This window comes from Hylobates moloch, unplaced genomic scaffold (assembly GCF_009828535.3).
Source record: "Hylobates moloch isolate HMO894 unplaced genomic scaffold, HMol_V3 SCAFFOLD_3, whole genome shotgun sequence".
NCBI classification, from domain to species: domain Eukaryota; kingdom Metazoa; phylum Chordata; class Mammalia; order Primates; family Hylobatidae; genus Hylobates; species Hylobates moloch.
Window position 1 is genome coordinate 159,176,698 of NW_026652278.1, and position 9,325 is coordinate 159,186,022.

Genomic DNA, 9,325 nt, shown 5'->3' on the forward strand with positions numbered 1-9,325 from the left:
ATTGGAAAAAACTACTTTAAAGTTCATATGGAACCAAAAAAGAGCCCACATCGCCAAGTCAATCCTAAGACAAAAGAACAAAGCTGGAAGTATCAGGCTACCTGACTTCAAACTATACTACAAGGCTACATTAACCAAAACAGCATGGTACTGGTACCACAACAGAGACATAGATCAATGGAACAGAACAGAGCCCTCAGAAATGATGCCGCATATCTACAACTATCTGATCTTTGACAAACCTGACAAAAAGAAGAAATGGGGAGAGGATTCCCTATTTAATAAATGGTGCTGGGAAAACTGGCTAGCCATATGTAGAAAGCTGAAACTGGATCCTTTCCTTACACCTTATACAAAAATTAATTCAAGATGGATTAAAGACTTACATATTAGACCTAAAACCATAAAAACCCTAGAAGAAAGCCTAGGCAATACCATTCAGGACATAGGCGTGGGCAAGGACTTCATGTCTAAAACACCAAAAGCAATGGCAACAAAAGCCAAAATTGACAAATGGGATCTAATTAAACTAAAGAGCTTCTGCACAGTAAAAGAAACTACCATTAGAGTGAACAGGCAACCTACAGAATGGGAGAAAATTTTTGCAACCTATTCATCTGACAAAGGGCTAATATCCAGAATCTACAATGAACTCAAACAAATTTACAAGAAAAAAACAAACAACCCCATCAAAAAGTGGGCAAAGGACATGAACAGACACTTCTCGAAAGAAGACATTTATGCAGCCAAAAAACACATGAAGAAATGCTCATCATCACTGTCCATAAGAGAAATGCAAATCAAAACCACAGTGAGATACCATCTCACACCAGTTACAATGGCCATCATTCAAAAGTCAGGAAACAACAGGTGCTGGAGAGGATGTGGAGAAATAGGAACACTTTTACACTGTTGGTGGGACTATAAACTAGTTCAACCATTGTGGAAGTCAGTGTGGCGATTCCTCAGGGATCTAGAACTAGAAATATCATTTGACCCAGCCATCTCATTACTGGGTATATACCCAAAGGACTATAAATCATGCTGCTATAAAGACACATGCACACGTATGTTTGTTGCGGCACTATTCACAATAGCAAAGAGTTGGAACCAACCCAAATGTCCAACAACGATAGACTGGATTAAGAAAATGTGGCACATATACACCATGGAATACTATGCAGCCATAAAAAATGATGAGTTCATGTCCTTCGTAGGGATGGATGAAACTGGAAACCATCGTTCTCAGTAAACTATCGCAAGGACAAAAAACTAAACACTGCATGTTCTCACTCATAGGTGGGAATTGAACAGTGAGAACACATGGACACAGGAAGGGGAACATCACACTCCGGGGACTGTTGTGGGGTGGGGGGTAGGGGGAGGGACAGCATTAGGAGATATACCTGATGCTAAATGACGAGTTAATGGGTGCAGCACACCAACATGGCACATGGATACATATGTAACAAACTTGCACATTGTGCACGTGTACCCTAAGACTTAAAGTATAATAATAATAATAATAATAATAATAATAATAATAATAAAAGATTTGTATTTATATATTAACCTTAAAAAAAGAATTATATATTCTAACTTAAAATCTTGCTTGATATAAAACCTTAGCTTGAGGCCCACCAAGATGTGTTTTCATTGACTGGCATTGAAACTCCCCTGTGTTTCATCCTTATAGTTACTTAAGTATCCATTGCTGGGTTAGTAATTCTACTCAGCCTTTCATCCACCTGTAATTTTTCACTGGTGGTAATTGGATGCAAATTGGCTAGTGTTAATCATCAGATGTCTCTAACTAAAAACAGAAACTGGAAATGTTGTCATGAAAATTGGAAGAAATGAATAAAGCAGATCAGGAAATACTTCTCTATGGCGCCTCATGACTTACTCCTGAGTGTCATTAAACTGTAGCAGGTGAAGGTGCCCTGCTTGTATTGATGGCAGAAAACAGACAGAAATAACCTAGAAGTCACATATGAAGTCAGTGTTTTCTAAAAATTGGCAAAGTATTCCTGTAACTCAAGCACTTTTTTAAATTGAATAAATTAAGAACTCTGAAAAAGAAATTTAATTAGTCAAAAATTGGATTGGTATAATGAAATGCAGGTCAAACGGACAGTTAAAGCCTTTTAAAAAACTTGATTTTTAAAGTAAAATAAAAACATGATGGATTAAAAATTTAATGGATATTTTCTGGAACCAAAGTCTCAAATTTCACAGCTTTTGGGATATAATAGAAAGTACTTGGTAGATTGAATATGATTTCATGCTCTAGGAGGATAATTAATCATAAATATATTTCTGATTTAATTAAAATTTTTACTTTTTAGGTTGCCCTGTGATTGCTGTCATTGATTTGGGCTTCTTTATAAAGGCTTTTTATAAATAGTCTTTAAAAGAAAGGAAAGCAGTTCTTTTATTACTAATCCAAATAAATAGCTATGTTATTAATGTGATTGATTGATGATACATTTATTTATTGGTTATCAGGTAATCACTTTTAATTAAGATTATAATCTCCCACTATTTGAAAGCTATTTGACATAAGTACTTAATTTTTACTTGTACATTGTCTGCATTTAATATGGAATATTTTGTGTTAGGATTAATATTTTTAAAGGTTTAAAGATAGTGACAGGTTTATATATGAACCATTCTATAATGAGCAACAGCTTCATAAGAGCCTTTCTAGATAACATCCTGCAGCAACATCTTCCTTCTTCCTTGATACATAGGAGCTGCTACATAGGAGCAATATTTGGTTCCCACTATGTACTTTGGTCCAAGATTTGTCTTGGGTAATATCTAAGTGAGAATGGGACACTCAAAGCAAAACTAGAGTCTTCTCGGTTGCTTTCCTCTTGTCTGCTATGCCTATCTTCCTTATGTTGCCTCTCTTTGCGCCCTATTCTCTTCTACCTAACTTCCTAGTTAACTAACTTCTATCTATCTTCCTAGCTCTGTGGATCCCAGACTCATTTCCCACTTCTGTGAAGAGTTGTTCAGGATATCTTGGGAGGTAGGGGGCTAAGTTCCTGAGTTAGCTTCCCTGGGTACCCCGGTTCTGTTTCCTGGGAAAACCTCCCTCTCCATTACCTTCCCACGGCCTCTGATTATGCTTTCTGGAAGTTTCTTCCTTGTGACTTTCTCACCATGGAAATACCTGGAATGGACATGAGAGGACTTTTTCAGTCTACTTTCTCCCTGAGAAGGTTTAGGGTCTGAGGAATTGTTTTGAAGTTTGAATAAACACAGGTTTTTGAAAATCACACTTGAGATGGTTTTGTCTGTACAAGTTCCTCAAAAAAAAAATGTAGTGCCTTTCTGGTCTATTTTGTGCACTTTCATATATGATAACACGGCCAAATTATTGGGAATGATTTTTAAACCTTAGGACTGGTCTCTTGATTATTGGTCCGTTCTCTTTTTATCCAGAAACTGAAACAATGGGCTTCTATAGGAAGGCAACATAAGATAGTGCAAGCAACTATAACAGAAGCCCCAGTGATTTTGAGATTTCCCTACTTACTTATTTTTAGTCCACACTACTTATTTTGTAGCTTGAAATGGGTGAAAGCACTTGAGTGAGAAAATAATGCTGACTTTTAAACAAAGCTTACTTAAATAGATGTGACTACTTAAATGTCTCCACAAATTTGCCAAGAGTGTTTTTGCAGCCTTATGAATTATTGTAATGTACTAAAATTTAATGAAATTACCTGTTAGATATTAATTAATATGGTAAGCATATTCCTCAACTCAATTATTTGGTTAATCATCGAAGAATGTTTTTGTTTTTGCCACTTCTGAGTTATAATCATTCTAGGAAAATAATTTTGGGTGCTAAAATGTTGTATTTTGGGAAGTTTTGATAGTCTGTGAGGGCAATCAAAGTACTGTCAACAAATCTCAGCGTATGTGGTATTTTTCCTATAATATTTTATGCAACTAATACTAATGTTTTAAAAGCTAGTCATTGTTGTAGAAATATTTTTTGTATCCTACACAAAATAGCTTCCCTTATTGTCTTGGTGAATCGTCTGCACATTTGACAGCAAATATTACTCAAGGCAGTACAAAGAATGTAAATATGATATGGCTGTCTAATAACCTATGTTAAACATACTAGAAATTATGTTAGGGGCCAAAATCACTAGTATCTTTCAAGAAAATAAGTTATTGATAAGCAGATCAGAGAACATGCACAACAGAATCTTTTATTGATGATATGAATGCTAATAAAGTGAAAGTGAAATGGGAGCTAATGTCTTAATTTGTAGACTATCCGTGAGACGACACTGGAGCTGAGTTTTATTCTAATGAAGCATTGACTCTTGGAATGTGTCTAGTACTAACAGTTGAATCATTCTATTAACAAGGAAACGGAATACAAGAGAACTGATAGTCATCCACTTCCTCATAAATAACTTAAAAATGCCTGAGCAGCAGGGAGTCTGCTTTAATTTGTTTTCACTTCTATCTTATAAAATTGGTATCTCATCAAATTTGTATATTAAGTTAGTGCTGCAAATTCTAGGCCAGAAGGGTACTTACTGAATGCAATGCAATGATGATATTTGTGTACTCATTAATGTTGGGGAGCAGTTAGAGCAGCTAGCTGCAGATTTGTGATCAAAACTGTAACGACAGCAGCAGGAGAGTAGTACCCAGGTCATTACTGAATGATAGTTGTTTCTATTCTACGAGGGATCACGAAGAAGACAGATCCATTAGGACCTGATTTATTTTTTCTCATTATTTGTCAAGCGTACAAATCAAATAATTTCCGTGTTATTGATGAAGGAATTTTTAACCAAACAATTCTGTGGTCTTCGTAATTATCAGAGATACTAATAACAATCCCACGTTTTTCTCCTGTGCGTCTGAATGGCCTCCAGAATCCTGATCTGCTTCATTCATTTCTTCCAATATTCATAACATCATTTACAGTTTCTGTTTTTAATTAGAGACATCTAATGATTAACACTAGCCAATTTGCATCCAATTACCACCAGTGAAAAATTACAGGTGGATGAAAGGCTGAGTAGAATTACTCACTCAGCAATGGAAACCTGAGTAACTATAGGCACGAAACATTGAGTAGCCTCCAGAATCCAAGATAGTTTCTCTTTTTGCCAAAACGAGAGCTTCGTCTTGGAAAATGGCAAAGGATATATTATTTAAATAAAGTATCCCAAATTTCCTAAGTTGTTAATGAAAAGGAATGATGTGATTTGGTTTTCCTGTTTTAGAAATGAATTTTTTCTGTTGTAACCGAATGTTACTTGAACTGTTTAACCGCATAGTGCATCAGATTGTTGAATTTCTCAGGACTGTCTCCCAGTTGAAGAAAGCCAACTATTATTAGATTTAACCTTGTTTATATCTCAAGAAAGATCAGGGGTATATGGCTACTATTAATGACTTTTAAGTTTTCTTAGAGTGGTCTGATATTTTTGGTACTATTTACGTTACACCATAGTTAACTAGCAATGAAAGTGTGTAGGAAAAAGACCAAATGAGATGCTAGGGAACATGGTATAAAGGAAGGATTTCAACTATTCTGTAGTAACTCCGGAATGAGAGAATCTTGGATTTTAGTATAGTTCTGAAAGCAAAGAAGGGAAGTGGAAAGGTTTGAAGTCCTTGGAAGAAAAACAAAAGATATGAGTTAAGAAACGGTTTTCTGTTCTAGAACTGATGGTAGGATATATGGACCTAGAGAAAGCCTTCACTGATTCTCAATCGTAATTTGCTCTGAGGTTTTTTCTTCTTATATTTCCTCTTTCAATTTTTTCTTCCATAGGAATGATGCAAGATAGCGCTAGTTATTTTACAGGGAAGATTTTTTGAACAGCTTGGGTATTCTGGTAGATATTGTTTAGATATTCCTAGAAATTCAGCCAGGAAAGTTACTGCTCTATATTTTACCTTTGTCTGTGTTACATAGGAACATAAATATAAAAGAAGGATTCAATACTATACAGAAAGGTTTCCCATATTCCTGTCTGGAGCTATAGAATAGCGTATCTTTAGGCTTCTCTGTGCAAACCAGCTAGTTAAAAAACAAAGCAAAACACAATGCTCCTAAATACAGCCACAAATTTATGACCCACTCTGTGCCAGACACAATACTATTTGATCCTTACAATAATACTATGGGGGAAGATATTATCCCTATCTTGTGGATGAAGATAAGATATCAGAAATTCAGAGATATGTGTCAAAACTGCATCTGTTGGATCTACCTCTCAAGCGTGTTCTTTTTTCATCACGTTGTACCACCTCTTACAAAATTCTCTGTCAGCATAGAAAAAAGAAAGTATCTCGATTTTCTCTCTGTTTTCTCACTGATACTGTCTGTATGGTCACTGAATAATATTGGAGTAAATGTAGCTCTTTATGAAGTTCAAAGATTTACCATCGTATCATATGAAGTATATGTTTTTGAGCTGTCTGCAAATTGAGACAAAATTTTTTTTCCTGGCACACATCTACAACACCTTCTTTTCTTAACAACAATGGGTTTGGCTTTAATTACCTCTTAAACACAAAGTTTAATTATAGTTGCAAAACTAAGCCATCAAACTTTCTACTATATTATAGCAAAATGATCTTAAAAGAAGAAAAAAATTAACTTTAGGGAAACTTTGATAGTGATGGTAATATGATAGCATCTGAAACATATATATTATATATAAACATATATTGTATATATCACATTTACTATATAGTGATAACTAGCATTTAATAAAATATTTTAGGTATATCAAAAGATTGAACTACAGGACTAAAATCTATGATTAAAAACAAACAACAGAGATACCCTAAAGATTAACCAGATACTAAAATTGACAAATACTTTAAAATTTATATGGTAAATTGGATTGTTTGTAACACAAAGGATAAATGCTTGAGGTGATGGATATCCCACTTACCCTGATATGATGATTATACATTGTATACCTGTACCAAAATATTTCATATACCTAATAAATATATATACCTACCATGTACCCATAAACATTAAAAATTAAAACAATAAAATGTATATGCTAAGTATGTTCAAAAATAGAGAAAAAATATAGAAATATAGAAAATAGGTGAAAAAGTTTTCACAAGAAAATTGGAAACTACAAAAAGTAGTAAACAGAAATTCTAAAGAAAAACATAATAACTGAAATAACCATTTGAAAGCTGTACAGGTGCAGCAGAAGAGGAGATCAATGAATTGGAAAACAGGTCAATAGAAAAACTCCAAACAGAATTTCAGAGAGAATAACTTTGAAAACAGAGAAAATGCAAAAGAGATTTGTAAGGCACATTCAAAATGTTCAACATGTGTGCAATTGAAGTCAGGAAGGGAAGAGAGAAAATGAAAGAAGCAATAATTGAAAGAATAATGGCTGATAATTTTCTAAAACTGAGAAAATACAACAACTCACAGATTCAAGAAGCTATGTGAACCCCAATCAAGGTAAGCAGAAAGAGAATAATACCTAGACAGATCATAAGAAAAGTACTGGAAATTCAGGACAAAAAACTCTTGAAAGAAGCAAGGACTGGGGCTGGAAGAGGTTGGGTGGACATCATATCTTCAAAGGAGTAACAGTAAAGAAAAAAGACTGACAATGGACCTTTCAATAAATATAATAAAAACTAGGTGGCAATGGAATGATGTCTTTGAAGTGCTAGAAAGCATAGAGTTGCCAAAGTTGAATCCTATACCTAATGAGAACTTCCTTCAAAAACAGAAGGTGAAATGGAGGCATTTTTGGAAAAAAAATTGAAGAATATGTCACCAACTGACCTGAATTGAAATAAAAATTAAAACGTATAAGGAAAATGATTCCAGATGCAAAATATTAGAAAATGCAGAAACAATGAAGGGCAATAGAAATAATAAATATATAGGTAAATATCAATGAGCAGTGATTGTTCAGAACAACAACAATAATATTTGTGAGATTTAAATGTATTTGAATGTATTACAAATGTAATTAAATGTATTACAAATGTATTACAATCCACAAAAGATGTGATTAGGTCTAATAAAATTAAAATCTTCTAAAGCTGAAGAAATATTAGCAGTGTGTTTAAGATAATAATTTGCTGTTGGCTGGGTGTGGTGGTTCATGCCTATCATCCCAGCACTTTGGGAAACCAAGGCTGTAGGGTTGCTTGAGGCCAGCAGCATGAGACTATCCTGGGCAACTTAAAGAGACCCTGCCTCTACAAAAAAATTAGCCAGGCATGGTGGTGCATACCTGTAGTTCCAGCTACTTGGTGGGGACGCTGAGGTGGAAGGTTCACTCAAGCCTGGGATTTCAACTCTGCAGTAAGCTGTTATTTTGACACTGCACTCCAGCCTGGGTAACCAAGTGAGACCCTGTCTCAAAAAAAGATAATAATGTGCTGTCTACTATAACAAACCAAGATGTATGTTGTTATATCTTGGGTAAAGTAATAGTAAACAAATGAATAACAAATAATTTAAGAGTGCTAATTGGATTAACAAAAAATACATGCATGACAAATCCAACATAAGTTTAGAAAGAAAATAAAAGAAATATAAATAGGTATATCAAATTGAAAACAAATAACAAGATAGTATATGTTACCAGAAATGTATCAGTGATTATATAAAATGCAAATGCTGTAAAATCTGCATGTAAAAGTCCAAAATTGCCAGACTGAATACAACAACAAAATCCCACTTCATGCTGCTTAAGAGAGACATGATTTAAATAATAACGGGATGGTCAAGGTAAGCCTCCTTGAGAAATTATATTTGAGCAAATACTGATTGGATTTGAGCAAGTGGATCTCAGGAGGAAGAATGTTTGGGCAGAAGTAACAACCAGAGCCATGACCCTAAGGAGAGTTTGGCTGGAATGGATAAGGAACAGGAAAGAAGCCAGTGGAGAAGGAGAGTAGAGTGAAAGAGTCAAAGACCAGTTGCAGAGGCAATCAGAGCAGTAAGAAGAGTCAGATGAGAAAGAGCATGGTTGGCTAATGTATAATTTTGGATTCTAAGTAAATTGGAGAATCGTTGTGGGATTTTGAGTAGGCAAGTGATACAATCCGACTTAAAATTTACAAGGATCATTCTGACTGCTGTGGTGAGAAGTGGAAACGTGAAGATATTTTTGGAAATTATTGCCACAACCCAATAAGAGTTAAGGGTGGCTTGAACCAGGATAGTAGCAATGAAGGTATTGAGAAGTGATTGGATTTTGGATATAGTTGAATCCCCAATAAACTGGAAGCAGAGAGGTGCAACTACCTGTCATTAACTGCAGATAGA